Raw genomic sequence first — 19,811 nt, forward strand, 5'->3', positions numbered from 1 at the left:
AGCCGATGCGCCAACTACCGGAAAAAAAAAAAAAAAAAAAAAAGCAACATGCCTGGATAGTGATTTATCAAATTAGGCTTAAATCACAAGAGGAAAATATCGACATAATATTGTTACAAGAACGTGCACAAAAGGGTAAAGTTAGAGGATGCCCAAATTCTTATAGGATTGTTCAATGCACTGCAGAAACAGCATGAGCTGCTACCGTGGTCAAGAATATTGATATCTCAATAGTGAAAATAACACAGCTATGTACACTGATAAGTGCATGTGCTCAGGTTACCCTTGCCAGGGCTGGATTTACATATACACTAAACAAGCTACAGCTTAGGGCCTCACATTACAGGGGGTTTCGCTCCATCTTAAAAAAATTATTTTTTAATATTGTCACAATTGACCTGTAAGAAAGAAGAGCCTCATATATGTTATTTGGTTTTTGGTTTGTTATTTGGTTTTTTTTTTAGGAGCATTAGCAACTAAGGCCATATTGCATATATGTTATAGCTTAGGGTCACAATAAGTTTAAATCCGGCCCTGACCCCTGCACTCGCTTCATACATTCTCCTTATATAGTCAGCCAGGTGAAGATATAACGATAGCTATTAGAATTATCCAAACAGCTTTGATTTCCTCTCTGGGGGGGGGGGGAGCTGTTCATTGAAATTGACGCTAACTGCGACATAGCCAAACACATTATCTTTCGAGCATGCGAGCTCGTATTGGGAAAAGTTAGAAAATATCATAATAGCTTCCAACCTGCAAGTAGTGAATCAACCAGGGAACCTTCTCAATTTCAGTAGTACCCTCTGGGAGAGTACATTTGATATTACCCTGGCTACACCAGCAATTTCCTGTAAACTGAGCAAATGGACAGTCAGTGATGTATGGACCACGTCTGATCACAAGGCGATCACCGTTTCCTTTGGTCGCTCTATGGATCGTGTTCCCCCCCCTCCCGTTCCAGTATTGTCGTATGCTTCTGTTCGACATCACTGGGAACCGGGGGGGGGGGGAGTACGCAATCGTTAGCATCTTAGCTGACGAATGCATACACCATCTCACTAAGACCATAAGAGTTGCCTGTGAAGTGGCAATCCCAAAGAGAAAACACTTCCAGAAGACAGTCCCGTAGTGGAATGCAGACCCTGAGGCACAAAGGAGAACAGCTTACCGAGCAAGGAAAAGATTTTCTGAGAGCTCGTGCTCACCTCCCATTGCTCGAAGTAGAGGCGGCCAGTGAAAGATACTAGATACTCAGAAACAACTACACCACCTCTATCGGACGTTGTAAAAAGACCTCGTGGTAGAATTTGGTTTCTACATCCGGAAATAATCATCCATAGAATGTAGTTTTTCGTATAGTGACAAATAAACAGCCCAGAGACGAAGTCCTAACCTCAATTACCAGACCTGATGGAAGCTTTACTTACGCCCTGCAGGATTGCTGGATGCTATTTTCCCCAATGACGCAACACCATTAACTGAGGTACAGCAAAAAATTGTCCTGAACAATGATACATACACCACTGAGAGTGTGGAGCAGCCATTCACATAAATTCAACTCAATGCTGCACTGGACAAAACCCAAGAAAATAAGACCCGCGGCAAAAACCTCCTCGAGGTGGATGTTGTGAAGAAATTTACTGGCCATTATCCAAAATACCTGCTTACTATTTACAAGTGCCACATAGATGGTACCTTTCCAATTATCTGGAAAGCTATTCTCAAGTTGATTCTGAAAGCTCCTGACAAGATAATTGAAGAACCGAGGTCATATAGACCTATAGCCCTACTTTCTGTGTTATCCAAACTGTTGGAAAGACTCATCCTCTACCGGCTCTCCAAGTACTATGCAGATGAAAACTTAGCCTCTCTGACCCAATATGGATACAAGCCAGGTCTCAGCACAGAGGACGCCATACTGAAATTAATAACATCAACCATCACTGATTCCAGGTATTCGCTTGCCATCATGCTTGATTTTGCCAGGGCCTTTGACCGATTATGGTGGCCCATCATACTAAGGAGGCTGCAGCTTGCTAAAATTCCATTCAATTTTATAATTGTATTAAATCATATGTAAGTAACCATCGGGTTGTTGTCACTGCCAAGTATCAGTCAGTCAGTCAGTCACTAGAATTGTCACTCAAAGTTGCCCCCAGGGAGGGGTCCTAGGACCCTTTTTTTGGTTCGTTGTCCTAAACAAGTTTCTTGGGATGGGGTTTGAGCATGTTGAGTCTCCAGCTTTCGCTGGTGACCTGGCCTTGGCAGTGAATGCTGATACAAGCTGGCCTGGAAACTCATGCTAACAGAGCCCTTTCAAAGCTACAAGAGTGGGCAGCTACTCATCGGCTGATCATCTCCGGCAAGAAAACTAAATCAATATTGCTTAAAGGAACACTGCAGCTAACTAGACCACCAGTCATTAAAATAGAAAATATTTCAATAAGGCTCTACTCAATATTTCAGTAAGTCAAGTATTTGGAGATACGCATTGAAATGAAGCTCACCTTTCACCCTCATCTAATGTAACTGGCTGACAAGATTAAGAAGTACTCTGATATGATTACCCGGATTACTCGAGTGGACTGGGGCATCAAGCATCGAACCTTGATGTTAATTTATAATTATTTTCGTCCCCATCGTTTTCCTATGGTGCACCTGGGCAACACTCACGAAATCGCTGCAAACTAAACTCCTTCAGAAAACAACGCTACTTACCGTTACCCAGGACGTGTCGCATAGCTGGTGCCCCTGCAGGATGTCTGCCCTCCACTTGGAGGTCATCCTTAGAGGTCTCTTCCAACGCTAGAAGAGGGGAATTGCAACGACAACAGCTGATATTACCCTTGACCTCACAAATGATCCCCAACATGAAAAGAAGAAATTCACCGAAAAACTTACCAGAATCTGGCAAGAGTTTGCAAAACTCTGGCAAGGGTATAATTACCAGGAAATTCTCCCATCAATTGCATTCACTAGTCCGAAGTCTCCTCCCTGGTATTCACCAGGTCTATAAACTACCTTCTTCCTTACAGGACGTAGGCCTTTCAAGCTCAAACTGACAACGGTGGGGATTGAAAATGATCCTCTGTGTACATATGGAGATGAAGAAAGTTGGGACCATATTACGTACACTTGTCCTACATACGAAGACACCCCCCCCCACGACTCAGGCTACCAACCGAAATACAGAAAAATCCATAGCAAAATGAGCACCTCTTACTGCAGGAGTTGCTATCTTGCCTTTACCGAGTTTGTAAAATATGTCTTTGAAATTAGACGAGCCAACCGTCAAGCAAACACGAAACAGAGAAATGACAATCAGAATAACTAATCCCTCCAATGACCTACCACGACTTGCTGACTCCAGCCTTGCAAACTTTTACTCTCCCTGGGCTCGGGTGGACTTCTCAGCCGAGGAGTGTCCAACCCTTCATTCCTTCGACTGTTACCCCTGATCACCCTTTTTTACCTCTTTCTTTCTTTCTTTCTTTTTTTTTATAACTTGGACTTCGTCCAGGAAGCTTCTCTGACTGGACTCCGCCAGGGTCGCCTGTTGGGCAGCCTGACTTACCTCCTAGTGGTGGTAGGCAACGTAGATTCCCGCTAGGGGCCTGCGGCCAAGTAGTCAGAGAAACAACAGAACCCAACGATACTATACACATACAACAAGCCATTCACACTTCTAGCATTTAGAGTTCTGTATATTTCATAAGAGTACTAATACCACAGTTGTGATAGATCAACAGTGGCGCCTTACCCTAAATACTATGCCACTGGGCCCCAAAACCACTATCAGGCTTCTAGATTCCATTCAAAAGAGGGCAGTTAGGTTAATTAATGATTCATCTCTAACAGTCTCTCCACTCTCCGTCTCATAGATGCTCTGTTTCTGCTACATGCCTTTTCTATTGTAACTTCTATGGGCACTGTTCTTCTGAATTGGCTTCTATAATTGCCGCTCTCTCTCTCTCTCTCTCTCTCTCTCTCTCTCTCTCTCTCTCTCTCTCTCTCTCTCTCTCTCTCTCTCCCAAAGCAGTCCGAACACGTGCCACAACCTGTCAGCTTCCTTTTACTTTCCAACTTCAAACTCACAGAACCAAATTCTTCTTTCCTCTTCATTTATTCATTCAGCTACTGCTTTCTGGAACAATCTTCCTTCATACGTATTTCCTGAAAATTACAATCTGCAGAAGTTCAAATCTAATGTCAACAAATGTCTTCCATCTTCTCAGCCTTCAACCCATGCATGGTACTAAATACTATGGGTTCTAATATCTCCGTGTTTGAGAGTTTCATATAAATATCGGAATGTCTTTCTACTCTCCTCGTATTAAACCACTGTGCTATATTTTATATAACATTCTTTTCATGCTGTAACTATAGTATTTTGCATCTTCTCATCTGCCCATAATTTATAATTTAATTCATCGACATATATACAGTGTGTTTCAATTAAAAACCACCGCGATCTACCTCGCTTACCTTTAGTTTAAACTATTTTCCTCTGAACCTTTTTTTAGGCACCTTCGGATATATGTGCCTATTGTTTTCACAATGTCTGTCCGTCCGCGTCGATAGCACAGTCGATATACTCGCCATCCTCCTCATACAGGTGGAAAAGACCTAAGTTCGATTGGCGCCTCCGTAGCCAGGTGGGAAGGAGCAGCAGTGCGTAGCACACGCTTCTTGATTAGACCGGGGTTCGAGCCCGTCACCACCAAATACGGAGGATGTGGAAAGGTCAGGGAATGACCACCGCATATCCCGGAGCAATATGGCCTTAGTTGCTAATGCTCCTAAAAACCAAATAACAACAACAACAACAACCTAAGTTCGAATCCTGTCAAAGACGCCAAGAATTTTTGTGGGTGTTTTTCACAACGTGGCTGAGTTAGTCGTTTTCGGACGATGGCAGGGTTTTCCCCTCCCATAAACTCGGGTTTTTCCTCCCGAAAATAACAAATCGACCAAATTACAGACATTATACACGAACAATATACTCGAAGTTGCTGAGGTGCCTAAAACCCAACAACAGCACTTCCATCCAAAATTCATAGATTAAATGTAATTTTCAATGCAGGTCAGAGTTGAAAAAATTGGGAAATTGCGGAATCGTCGGTTGACCCTCAGAATGATGGTCGATGAGTTGGATATGAATAAAGAGACGATTCGTCAAATTATGCATAAAAATTTAGGGAAAAGAAAGGTCTGTGCAAAATTTATTCAGCACTCGAGGATGAGCAGAAGCAACGATGAGTGTCACATCATGCAAAGATTTCATAAGACTTGTCAAGGAAATCAAGTCGATGAGAAGTTTAAGAAATACTGTGATCCTCAAGAGTACAAAGCAATGCTTCATAAAGACCATGAAAATGAGTTATTTTCGATCAAAGTCTAAATCAGGTAACTATGCTTAGAATAGCAATAAGACCAGAACTTAAGTTTTAAATATATCCACTTTGTATATACAATTTAGTGTTATTTTCATGCAGAGATACATCCATGCATTTCGAATAGACTTGGCGCTAATTTTATCAAGTTTGGTGGCAGGGTGGGGTGAAGTGGAAAGAACAGCTATTTATTTTATGAAACTAGTTTTTTTTATCTATTTTATTCTTGGTTTTATCAAATTATATATGATAAGTGGAAGTTGATTATGTATAGCTATGTAAAATTTTCTTTATACATATTTCCTAGCTTTTATTGCTTTTATTTAGAATCTTGTGCACTTTTACTTTTAAGTAACTTTATAGCTAAAGATGCAATTTTATAAAACTCTATAGTCAAAAATGTAAAAAAAACAGTAAAAATGTTTTATAAGGGACCTCAAAAACTATGAAATTTAAAACAGCCTTCCTGTTTGAAACAACTATTAAATCCTAACTTTTTTTAACCATACTGTACTGTTACTGGAGATGACTATTGGGTGATTCAGTACAACCCAGAGATGACGCAATCAGAGCATGTAGTGGACTTCAAGGAAATGTTCAAAATCATCACCAAGGCCCAAAAGTTTCGTTTACAGAATCCACGTTCAAAACGATACTAATCATGTTTTTCGAAAACAGGGTAATTCATAAAGATTTGGAACCTGACGGGTACAGAGTCAATGCTGCATTCTTCAAAGATTACTGAGTAAATTTTCCGTGTGGGGCCGCAATTCCAGAGAAAGGCAGCTGGATCTTGTTGGATGAAAATGCCCCGTCCATTCCGCACTTGTGAAGACTGACGAAACATGGCATTGCACAGTCAACAACCCATCAATAACAGATCAATTATCTGCCGATCTAGCACCAGCGGACTTCTTCCTCTATCGCATGGTGAAAACTGCCCTGAACGGAAAGAGAGTTCAGGATGAGGACAAATAAAAACATGACCGTCGAACTGAATATCATCTGTTTGGTCGCCTCCGCTGGCTCTTTTCAGTAACTTTTAGAACGGTGTAATCAGTGCATTCAATCAGGAAGTAATTACTTTGAATAAAAATAAAATTTTTAGCTCCTTTAGCTCCTGTTCTTTTTATTGAAACACCTCGTAAACAGAGAGAAAATAGACTTCAAAGTATATGGGAGAAGAGTAATAAATATCATACAGTTGTGATTATACTGAACGGCTATGTTTAGAGAACGCAAAACTATAGAACTTTATTAAGTTTTCTATAAAGTTATAATCTCATTAAATAACTGATAAGAGATAATTATATATACTTTTCATTTCTGTTAATCACAGAAAAAGAATAAAAATTCAGTCGATTAAAGAAAAAAAATCGAATGGACCGAAATGTAACGCACTGCGTGTATTAACATTTTTTTTAAATCATATTTGAGCTGAAATTTTCGAATATCATGTTAAAATTAGACTGTGTTTAGATTTTATGATTTCTAAATTTAAATTTTTGCCTAATCAACTGTCTTTTCCACAATAAAAAAGTTTTCCCCGCAAAATTTTTCATCGATGTACACTTCTAAAACGAACGTAAGCCCATTTTGTTCGAAGAAGAAAAAGAATACACAGTAAGCTATCCAACTTTCGATTACAAAAAAAAAAAAAAAAAAAAGAGAAAGAAAAAGAAAATTCTGTACCAGGTAAATAATGTGTCCCGCCGCTAGCATATTTAACGTGTTTTACATTTAAGAGTCATCGGCAGGCGTTAAAAACGTTTTAATTTTCAGATATTAATAAAATTCATGGATAATAATAAAAAATTTTTTTTATTTATTAATAATAATTACATATCGGTTACTGAAAGTATAGATCTGCGATGACTAAAGTAGGATATACTGTATAATTTTTACAATGAAGAGATTTTAGTTCACGACTAAATACACCATCTATAGTTGTTCCATTATGTGTGGCGCCTCCGTAGCCAGGTGGGAAGGAGCAGCAGTGCGTAGCACACGCTTCTTGATTAGACCGGGGTTCGAGCCCGTCACCACCAAATACGGAGGATGCGGAAAGGTCAGGGAATGACCACCGCATACCCCGGAGCAATATGGCCCTAGTTGCTAATGCTCCTAAAAAAAAAAAAAAACCAACAAAACCATTATGTGTAGTATTTATCGAAAGATCTGATGACAAATCCAAGTTGAAGAATGTTTTCATAAAAGTGCAGAATTCTTTTCCAGTCTCAGAGTTTAATTGTAAAGAAGGAAAGGGGAAAAAAAAAAAAAAACAAAAGAGCGGTTGAGTGGCGAAAAAAGGACAAATCGAGAAAATTTCTTTCATGTGAGATCAACCAGACTTTATTTTAAAAATCAGGCGTGAAGCACAACATTTTGATGACGTCGCAAAGGAATTATGACGTCATTTGATATTTTTTCAAGATGAGCTATTTTAGAGTGATACACTACCAGACGACAGTGTTCTCTCCCCCATAAACAATCACCTTTTTTTTTTAATGGCACGGTCCTAGCATCCCCCTTCCATCCCCTTTCGTGATGGGACAGCTGTGTCAAGCAGGGGCCGTTCCCATGGTTCCCCAAACAGTGACTGAATGCTGCGAGAAGAATTCAAATCAGAAAACTACTGCAATTTTCAGAGGTTTAAAAGTTTTTCCCCTCTAGTACAGAGCTAAGATGAAACTCCGTGCAAAATTTCATTAAATTTGGTCCAGTAGAAGATAAATTAAACTGGAATAAATTTTCGTAACGTTTTCGCATGACGGTTTTTCGTTACAAAATGTTTGGAATAACACCAATTAACGTGAAAAAGCAGCCTGATTTGCCAAAATTTATATTTAAAAATTGTAAAATCTAAACGATTATACCTAAACCATTTTGACATCAAAATCAAAAATTTCGGCTCAAATATGACAAAAACTGGTTCAGAAGACAATTAGCCTAAACCCAAAATAAGCAAGATATTGTCTAATTTAATTGAAACATCCTACATATGTATTTATCACTCTGACATGTCTACAGTTAGAAGAAACTCTGTACGCTAGAAGTACCAATTGTTAGTGTCATTTAGATTAAACTAACTGACGTTAACAGTAAGCACGGGAGTGACCTTTTTTTATTCCGCAGTAGATGTTACAACGCGGTGCCTACAAATCCCTTTATATCTGCGATATACCCAGTGTATTTGCATAAAGATGACTAGTGACATGAAGAGTCGGTATACTGTATAAAAACTGTGTGGATGACTCTATGGTCGGTTAGCCTGTTTTGCCGAACAAAAAACTGAAATTCGAAACACGGTGAGTTACGTGTTTTTCCAATACGCTGGAATCCTTTTCGACTATGGTGTTAAATGGTATTCCAACATTTTTCATAATCAATAATGATGCAAAAAATCATTTACTGCTTACGAGCATCTCTGCCGAAATGTCATAGTATTAGACATGTAGTGTAAGGAAGCCACAGGCTTTCGCTGCACGAACCCCCCCCCCAAACGGGGGGAACATCTTTCCTCATAGGGTAAACCTTTTGCCGATCTCACCATGCATGTCTTTGGATCCTTTAAAGAAACTCAATGTTGTTGTTATTTTATTTTATTTATATATATATATATATTTTTTTTTTTTTTTTTTTTTTCAGATGAGTTCTCCATATTGGACACAATATTCCAAATGCCTTAAAATAGCCTTATAAAGTGGGACTATGACCCCATATCTCTGCAGGATAATTTTCCATAAATCATTGACAGGACACCATGGGCATAATAATAATAATGATTCTTTTCTCCTCACATTACAGGGATTTTTTTTTTTTTTTTTTAAATTCCGAGACGGTTACTGGTAAAAAGTGCATGGACGATTGGTTTTGTCCAGTCACGATTATTATTATTATTATTATTATTACTACTGTTAGTCAAGGAACTCTCTGACTAGACTGCAGGCAATCGGGATGGCGGCTTCCTTCAACTGGCACAGCAAAATGTGCTATGGCAGTTCGCATACAGCAATATTACAAATTATGTACAATAAGCAAAATAACCTTACGAATTACAAATAATTACAAATTCGTTGATACCTATATACACCGATAAGCCAAAACATTATGACCAACTGCCTAATATGATGTTGGTCCTTCACGTGCAGCCAAAACAGCTCGTACCCGGCGAGGCATGGACGCTACAAGATTTCTAAATGTGTCTTGTGGTATCTGGTACCAACACGTAACCAGCAGATCCTTTTAACTCCTGTAAGGTCCGTGGCTGAGACGCCGCAGATTGGAGTTGCTGTTCCAACACAAACTACAGATGCTCGATGGAATTTGGAGGCCAGGGCAATACCTGGAAGTCTTCCTCATGTTCCGCGAACCAGTCTCGAACAATCCGGGCGGTGTGGCATGGCGCGTTATACTGCTGAAAGACGGCACCGCCAGAGGGGAAGACCGTTGCCCTGAAAGGGTATACCTGGTCAGCAATGTTGTTTAGGTATTATTATTATTATGTCTAAGATGGCACCTAGACTCCGTCTATCTCCACCTGATAAACTGAATTCGTGCAGAATCTCTGCGAAACAGGCATGTATGGCAGGCCTCTTCACCACCAGGGAGCAGCTGGCACCTCAACAACTGCTCCCCAGTGGCCGCCCCTAGTCACGTAGTACTCGGCCTGGTCTACTATTTTAACAGTGCCTCATGCACCAGAATCCCGCACCCACCGGAAGTAGTGCTATACCGGTGGGGTGTCAGCGATTCTGCTTCCAGGCTGCCCACATCTGAGAGCCAGGGGAAAAAATAAAAATAAATAAATAAATAAAATAACATAAAAACAACAAAAAAAAATAAAAATAATAAAAAAACAGATAAAGTGTAATAACAAAATCTTAATTAGTAAGCATTACATTATTCCAATGTCTTCTCCGTTTAAAAACAGTTACATAAAACTCTTGCAGTGCTTGAAATTTAGCCTGATTAGCAATAACATCATTTTCACAGCCTCTAACTAAATTACCAATCTGCACGTTTAGCCTTTCTCTATGTTCAACGTACAAACTACAATCATATAATAAATGACTCCAAGTCTCAGGGTGACCGCAAGTACATAAAGGAGAGCTGACCAGACCAAAGTAATGTAGTTTAAAATTCAATGACCCATGGCCAGTTAAAATAAATGACGTTACCATAGAAGGAAAAAACCATTTGTTCTTACTATCACACGTAAATGTAACCGTTGGAATGAACAATCTAGTCACCTCCCCCAGTTACACTAAGATCCCATCTCTGTTGCCATATACCATCTCTGTTGCCATATACCAGGGATGGGCACGCATGAGGTCAATGAGAGCCGCATTCCGGTTTTTCATATATTATAAAGAGCCACACCATAGTTACATAGTATTAAATACACAAATTCAAATTTAATTTAATTTAATTAATATGATTACATATTCTACACGTCTTAAGTGTATAAGAAAATATATATAAGAAAATATAATTAAGAGAAAGAAAATACAAAATAATTATTTCAAAAATTTAATAATAAAAATGCATTAATTAAAAGTATAACATTTAACGAAGACCTTTGGTCAAATTTTTGAAATTTGGCGTTGTTGTCATTATTTAGGAGCATTAGCAACTAAGGCCATATTGCTCCGGGGATAGGCGGTGGTTATTCCCTGACCTTTCCGCATCCTCAGTATTTGGTGGTGACGGGCTCGAACCCCGGTCTAATCAAGAAGCGTGTACTACGCACTGCTGCTGCTGCCCACCTGGCTACGGAGGTGCCGACATTTGGCGTAAAATTTGTTAAAGCTGTTCGCAACAATTCAGTGAGATGATGATTGGTCAACTGTGAACGATATTTCGACTTCACGAACTTCATTGTGGAATACAAAGATTCACAGCAATATGTTGTACCAAAAATTGAAATTAGACCGCTGCAGTTTTCTTTAAATGTGGATATTTTGATTCTGGCAAGAGTTTCCAAAATTCAATTATAGAAGTAGATTTGTGCTGCATTTGCAATGCCTGATCCTCTTTCATCTCTAATAACTCCAATTCCCCAGCCACTTTTTCAACAAGTATTATTTCAGAAATTGGAAATCCATCTTCAATAATATCACAAATAAATGGGTTCACAAAATATGCAAATGTGATTTCAAATCTTCAAACCTATGTTTGAAATCTGCTTGCAATTCTTCCAATTTTTCTTTGTATTCGTCTAACTTTTCTTCTTTGATATTAATTATATTTGCTTTTACTCGTGGAAAATGATTAAATATTTTCTTCTTAAGATCGTACACAAAAAGCCGAAGTTTAGCTTCAAAACTAAATACAGTTTGTGACAAATCAATAATATTTTTTTCCTTTCCTTGTAAAGCCAAATTAAGTGTTTGCAAATGTTCTATAATGTCTGTAAGGAACATTAAGTCAGAAAGCCAAGTTTCATTTTCTAATTCTGGGTATTTTTTTTTTTTTTTGTAAATGTTATGATGGGATTTAGGAGTTCCACAAAACGACCCAAAACATTGTAAGTTGACAGCCATCTTACAACACACCATAGGGATAAATCATTAGGCAATTCATCTGTTTCGTCATTCACTCGCAACTCTTCTAAAAAGTTCTTAAATTGACAATGTGTTTTGGCATTTTTTCTAACTAAATTCACAATTTGCAAAACAATGTTCCACACAATTCCGTATTTGAAGTACTTCGCTATGAGATGCTCGCGGTGAATTATGCAGTGAAGAGGTAAGAAATGTGGAATTTTAGGATCGTTGTTTAAAAGACCAATGAGACCTTGGTTTTACCCTATCATTGCAGGCGCTCCGTCAGTCGCAACACTTACAAGTTTATCACGAGGCAATTCAAACCTGTTCATCACTTCATCAAGCGCATTTCTAACATCTATACCACGAGTTGTTTCGATAAGAGCTACTAGGTCTAACATGTACGTCTGCAGATACATAGCGGACAAAAACGGCCAATTGTGGAACGTCCTGAATGTCTGTAGACTCGTCGAGAGCTAAACTAAATGCTGTACAATTTTTCAAATCACACATCAAACTATTTTCAACATTTTTACTAATTGCACCAATACGACGCTCAGTTGTACGGCGTGACATAGGAACCTGTGCGATCAATTTATGCAGTTTTGTATTATCTGGATCCAAAACTTTAACCACTTCTTCCAAGTTTCTTTCAATAAATTTTCCTTCTCCATATGGACGTTTGGCACGAGCAATATTCCAAGCTATCAAAAAACTAGCTTCGTTTGCTCTGTCATCTTCGCGACTAAAAGAAGACAAGAGCCCTTGTTGCTTATGAAGACCAGATTGCAAGGACTTAAGTTTCTCTGTTCGCAATTTTGAATTGAATGAATATTGAGTTGAAAAGTGGGGATGACTTCCTTCGTAATGTCGACGTAAATTACTTACTTTGTAGTTTGCAATTATAACTTTACAAATAAGACACAATGACTTTCCATTATTGTCAATAAAAGCAAAATTTTCTACCCATTCTTCTTGAAAGTTTCTATTTTCTTGTTCGTATTTTCGTTTTTTGATATTTTCTGAGGTCATGTTATCAAAAAATTTAAATAAATTTAATTCCAAAGTTTGAAATTGAAACTCTTATGGGAGGTTTGGTCACATTTTCTACCCACTCCCGGTGTAGTGTTGCACAAGTCCGCTGATGGTGCCAGCAGTGTAAATGAGCGCAGATTTATTTATAATCAAAATAAAAATAGCAAAATATCTAGACATAAAAAAAAAAATAAACATAACATAAAATCCGTATAACAAAATATTAGTTACTTAGTTAATTTAACAAGATTCATTGAAAAAAGTTCTGAAATAATAATAAAAAAAAAATGGATTTAAATTTTCAATGGGAGCCGCACTTAACTCAACGAAGAGCCGCATGCGGCTCTGAGAGCCGCATTTGCCCACCGTTGCCATATACCAAAAATGTTCTAACACCATATCAACTGTGTTAGAACATTTTTCTTAGCTTTAGATATCTCTAGTGACATCAGATGTAATATTCATGAAAGAAACAACTATGCCTTTTTTTAGGTAATAACAAAAGGCCTGATACACCATCCCATCAATATAACTTGTATATTGATACACAATATACAAGTCTAGAGTAAATTCCCGGCCAAAACCTGCATAGCACTCGTTGAGACTGTTCTGCACAAACTAGAAATAACATAAAGCATTGACGCTGAATCGATAACAATTTCTGTTTAAATTTAACGTTAGTAACTCTGAAGTACCATGATGATGCTCCGTACGCAACTATGGATAAGAAGACTGTCTTGTAGTATAAAGTTAATCGAATTATTGCTGCACTAAATTTTTTACCTTTTTCGTGTAAGTAATTTACACGAAATTTTTTTTCGTGGCGCTGGTGGCACCAGCTGTATGCTAGCTAAATTAGTGAGCTATTAAAATTAATTAATAAAGGTTTTCGGGAGTGTTGCTCAAAAAGAAGTTATATTTTAGATAAAATAAGTGTGGGTGAGTGATAGGTTAAGATTTGGGACCTAAAGGTGGTTTTATTTTTTGGACTGAACTTTTTTAAAATGGCTATCATTATTATGTTCGGACATAGGAAATTTCAAGGTCATTAAATTTTTAAGAAACCATAATCAGTTACTGGGAATTCTTAGTAGAATAGTTGTCTACCTGATAGCTTTGATGTAGAAGTTTTCAGGATACTAAATTGTATTTAAAAATACTCACGTGTTGCTGAGTTATACATTATTGGTATTTTCAAGGTCACAGTAATTCTACCGAGTCAGCCATTTCGATGTTTCCAGCCACTCGCTTGTTCAGTGGTGACTAGAAATTCGGCATAAATTGCGTAAAATTATTAAATTGTGACATCACGAGGAAGCTTCATCACTGAATAAGAGCTACTCCATTTATATGGCTGCAGCAGTTTAGTAGATCGGCAGCTTAAATCCCAAGCCCGGATAAATGGCGAGGGTTGACGTCAGGAAGGGCATCCGGTCATAAAAACTATGCCAAAACCAATAGATGTGTTCCGGTTAAGAAGTTAATCCAATTAGAGGAGAAGAAGAGGATGTAAAGTGTGAATTGAGAGCATTGAATGCCGACCCCATATAACGTGGGAAAAGGCGAAGACAAAGAAGAAGAAGAAAAATTTAAATGTGGATAAAATTATAACCTATCATCAATTCATATACCTAGATATTTCACCTCAGATACTAGGAGAATCTACCTCCCCTTAATGATGTTTTGGTAGGTGATAGACGTCAAAGTGCCCGGAACATGGGTGACTGGACCCAGGGTATCTAACCCAGCAGAACATCGCCCAAAGCATGACACCGCCGCCACAGGCTCGTTTTCGTCCCATGGTGCATCCAGGCTCCATCACTTCCCCGGTAAACGACGCACACGTACCCGGCCGTCAACATGGTGCAACAGGAAACGTGATTCATCAGACCAGACGACCTTCTTCCAATCACTCAAGGTCCAGTTTCGATCCTCCCATGCCAATTGTAGGCGCTGTCGCCGGTGAACCATGGTTAGCATGGACACTCGGAGTGGCCTGCAGCTATGCAGCCCCATTTTCAACAGGGTTCTATGTACTGTGTGTTCGGACACATTACTCCCATCACCAGCATTCCAATTACCGGTGAGTTGCGCAACAGTCACCCTTCTGTTGCCACGTACCATCCGGGAGAGCCTTGGCTCACCTCGAGCATCGATGAGCTGTAGTCGTCCAACACCTCGCCGGCGGTTCGTGGGTTCTCCCCTCCTCGGACCACTTTCGATAGGTACTAACCACGGTTGACCGTGAGCATCCCATCAGCTGTGCCGCTTCGGATATGCTCTAACCCAGTCGTCTGGCCATTACAATTTGGCCTTTGTCAAACTGGATAAAGTTCACTGCCTTTCCCATCTGAAGAACAAGAGTAACACTGATTAACGGATCTCAGTATCAGGTGTTTTTTATACCGTGTCTCGACCCATGCATGTGCCATAGTTCACTTGTAGTTGCTTCGATTTGCATAACGACTTGTTGGTCATAATGTTTCGGCTCATCGGTATATATATATATATATATATATAATTATACAAATATTTAAATAATGTTGAAATAGTTGGAAACGGAATATATCATAAAATAAAAAGGAGAGTACAGCATACATAAGAGGCAGCAAAAAGCATATTCCTCTACATGATGCTTGAAATATAAGTATATAAATTAGAATAAGGATTAAAATAAAATAAAATAAAATAAAATAATATATATATATATATATATATATATATATATATATATATATACACACACACACACCGACAAAATTCCAATCGCTGGGCGTCGTCTCTTGGTTGAAGGTGTAGCACCCGCTGTATGTGAAATGGATACAAGCAGTGCTCACGTAATGTTCGTCATACTCTTGTCTGTGGAACACCAATTCGTCATACTTTTGTCTGTGGAACACCAATTCTGCGTGTGATAATGGTAGGACTACATTCTACCGACTGAAGAATGTGTTCCATCTGATCCACATTTTGTTCATTTGAAGGTTCAGAAGAAATATGAGCGCTGGGAACTGTACCAGTCTTACGGAGTTTGGTACAAACACAAGTAAACGCTCTTGCATTCGGTATTCTGCAGTTAGGAAACCGTCGAAGGTATTCTCTACAAGCAGCAGTAGCACTTCCACCACAAAAACCGTGGACAAACACCACATCAGGATATTCAGCATGTGTGAAGATGTGCAGTATTCCTAACAACACTTCTAATGCCAAACAGCGTCAGGTTATAATTGCTTCTTGGTCACATCTGATTCAGAGAGCTGTGCGGGCCAGTTTCAAACAGCTGTATCTACGTATCCATTGAGAATTGGACACATGTTTATATGATCAATAGATACTATAACCCGCCAAAATACTTACTATTCCTCCTGAATCACCATGTATATATACATATAACCAAATCCAAATGGCTGACTTCTGAAAGTGTTAAGCGATTCTCGCTGGCTGTGGTGCTTCCCGATCATACCGCATGACAAGCTTTCGAGTTATGATAGTAGTGTTAATTTTGCATCAGCACAATCCGATCAAGGAGAATATGCTGGTCAGGATGTTGGTTCTGCAGCTGCTTCCGAGAAAAGGGCTCACGATCAATTTGTAGATCTTACCTTTTGAGATGGCGTCATCTAATATTGGAGAATGAAGTTCATGAGTAACAAGCTGGCTAAAACGTTAAAATGTTTCAGGGCAGCATTCTTCCAGTATATAATGTCCAGGCTAGAATACAGTTCTGACCTGGAAATTGTGAATGGTTTTCATGCTGCCCAGTTTAGCCGTCTCATAAACCAATATTTTAAAATTTACGCACCACTTCAGATGAGATGGGACGGGGCGGGCATCCAGATCACTAAATGCATATAGAATTACAGGAACCACGGATCTCTGGTCATATTGGACAATGAGTTTGGGTTCGCAACAACCAGTGAGCTCTTGTTTGATGTGTCAATAGCTGCGTTAGCCTTCACGTCGTTGAATTGAAAAATACAGAAGTTAGTATCACATATTATCCCTAGTTCTTTATGATGGTGATTTTCGTTTATATGTACGTACTGGGATGTCTATCTTCATTCTCGTGTTTAGATACGGTCATCTCAGAAGATCCGTCTGGGTTCATTTCCAATCCAACTGAGTGTATTATTCCAGGTGCTTCGCCTTTTCTGCTACTTCATCCTTAATCTGTGACGCTTTGGTTCTGTCCAGATCTTCAGAGCGAATGAAGAATTTCATTCGCTCTGAAGGAATTTAGATCTTTGCTCACTGACAAGGGCTCGAGAGCGACGGCAAATAGTAGTATTGGTAGGTTTTTAGGGACATCAGCGACTATGGCCATATCGCTCCGCATATACTGTCTGTAAATTCCGTGTTCTATGGTTGATTTTCTGCTTGCTGGAGGAAAAATCCGAATTTCCGGGAAATAAGACCATGCTGCCCTCGCCTGAGACAGACTAACTCAGCCACAGTTTGAAAAATACCCATAAAAACTCCTCCCGTCATTGACGGGACTCGAATTCAGGTCTTTTCCACCCGGTGTGGGGAGGATGGCGATCCTACCAACTGTGTTACCCATGAGGGCTCTTATCAAATATTCTGAATTAGACTATACTATAGTGTATTAGTATAATTAATATTTAATATTATTAACAATATTAGCATTAATAACATTAATAGAATTACATCAAACGTTCAAACTTTTCTTTGTTCTTTTGCCGATTTTATTCACCATCGATATAACGCCCTATCGATATAATGATCGTTTTCCACTGTATTAGTGGAAAAATTTCACTAATACAGTGGAAATTTTTATCGTGATGGGTCACGATAAAAATTTCCACTGTATTAAATACTGACTGATGTTAATATATTCGTATATAGTAGTCCACCACCGGGTTAATCAGTTTTCAGTCGATAACAATTCGCTGGTACGAGTATAATCGCCGTCCTCCCCACACCGGGTGGAAAAGACCTGAATTTGAATCTCGTCAATGACGCGAAGAATTTTGATGGGTATTATTATTTATTTTATTTTATTATTTTTTTTTACGTCGGGCTGAGTTAGTCGGTCTCACGCTACGGGAGCATGGAAACTCGAGTTTTTCGTCCAGCAAACAGCAACTCGACCACAGAACACACGCAATTTACGGACATAACATCAAGCGTGTGTGTGTGTGTGTGTGTGTGAGAGAGAGAGAGAGAGAGAGAGAGAGAGAGAGAGAGACCGCGAAGATGATATCCTTAATCTTTCATATATATATTTTTTAACTACTGGAAAGAAAGGTAGCTAGCCAACAGCAAGTGTCGCTTTATTAAATAGTCCACAAACACTATTTCGAATGGTGGAGATACTGTTCATTTCTATAACGCACCCATAAGACAAAGCATATCCATCTGAGCGGTGTTCAGCATACCATACCAACAATTGTCATAGCAGTTTTCATGATTAGTACAGTGGTAACATGTTCTCTGTTTGAGGCAACAGAAAATGTTGGAAACATCATTCCATTTGTAGTAAATAACTCTGTCTATTTAATTATGCTTTATATCAAGGGAACCATAAGGATTGTGAACAACTTAGAATGTAATTGTGGAAGTCAATCCAAAAAAAAAAAAAAAAAAAAATGGAACTTAAAATGCTACAAAATAAGAAACAATAATGCAAACGCACATAGCAAACTGCTTATTCTTGGCTACCGGGCTCCGTATAGAAACCCCTCCGCATTTTCCCCGTGCAATTAAACTTCAATTGATGATCGTTTTCCAGGCAGATGAATCAATCGTGGTAGCCCATAAACGGTTCCGCCCAGGTCTTCGAACCTAACAGCTTTAAATTTTGTGTCATTTTTGTAAGGCCCAATGATAGAACAAGGGAAATTTTTTCTGCATCAGACCACCCCCACCACCAAAAAAATCAAACAAACAGAATATTCATACTATGCCCACAACGTAATCGAATTTTGCTTTCAAATTATTCAAATTTACTGCCTCCAACAGATTGGGAGGCAATTCATTACAAAGTTCGATAACCCGCTGCCCACTAGAGAACTTCATGAGATCCAATCTTCTGTTATTCCTGAGGAGAATAGACGTTCCTCATTCGTTTTACTCAATTCCTCTAGTGCCTCATATAAATACATTGCATGGAAAAATTCATGTTAGACAGAATCAAAACATCTAAGTCTTTTTCGTCTTGAACCTTTTATCTCCTCTCATTCTCTCCCCGCCCTAGCTTATACGTGACTCCAGGATTTTAATTCCTCAAATGCATAACCTTACATTTAGAATCAAAACTTTATTTGCCATTTTCAATCCATATATGCAACCGATCCAAATCTTTTTTAAGCAACATAGCATGACTCGAATTATTAACCACCCTTCCCCACCTTCACAAATCACCTGCAAACTTTAACAGCTTACCTTGGATACCCTCATCAATATCATTTATGAAAATTAGAAATAGAAGGGAATTCAACACTGATCCCAGCGGGACCCCACTTGTCAACGCTGGTGAACTCTGGAGACTGACCATTTAACAACCCTATGTCTAACAAATAGATATTTATTGTATACCCAGTATAAAATGAAATATAAGTACAATTTCAGTTCAGTAGCTTTCGGAACTCGTGTCCCTTTATCAACTGACAAATTTGAATACATTACAAGCAAAGTGTGGCACGTTACTCATTCGTCATTGTTGTAGCACGAATGAGTAACGTGCCACACTTTGCTTGTAATGTATTCAAATTTGTCAGTTGATAAAGGGACACGAGTTCCGAAAGCTACTGAACTGAAATTGTACTTATATTTCATTTTATACTGGGTATACAATAAATATCTATTTGTT

General features: G+C 38.7%; 1 protein-coding gene across 1 annotated transcript in view; it reads right to left on the minus strand.

The window, feature by feature from the left end:
* LOC150085504 (uncharacterized) overlaps positions 1 to 19,811 on the minus strand; it is a 934,283-nt gene that overhangs the window by 578,398 nt on the left and 336,074 nt on the right. The window lies entirely within an intron of this gene.

This window comes from Mastigoproctus giganteus, chromosome 5 (genome assembly GCF_048544385.1).
Source record: "Mastigoproctus giganteus isolate SK-2022 chromosome 5, ASM4854438v1, whole genome shotgun sequence".
Lineage (NCBI taxonomy): Eukaryota > Metazoa > Arthropoda > Arachnida > Uropygi > Thelyphonidae > Mastigoproctus > Mastigoproctus giganteus.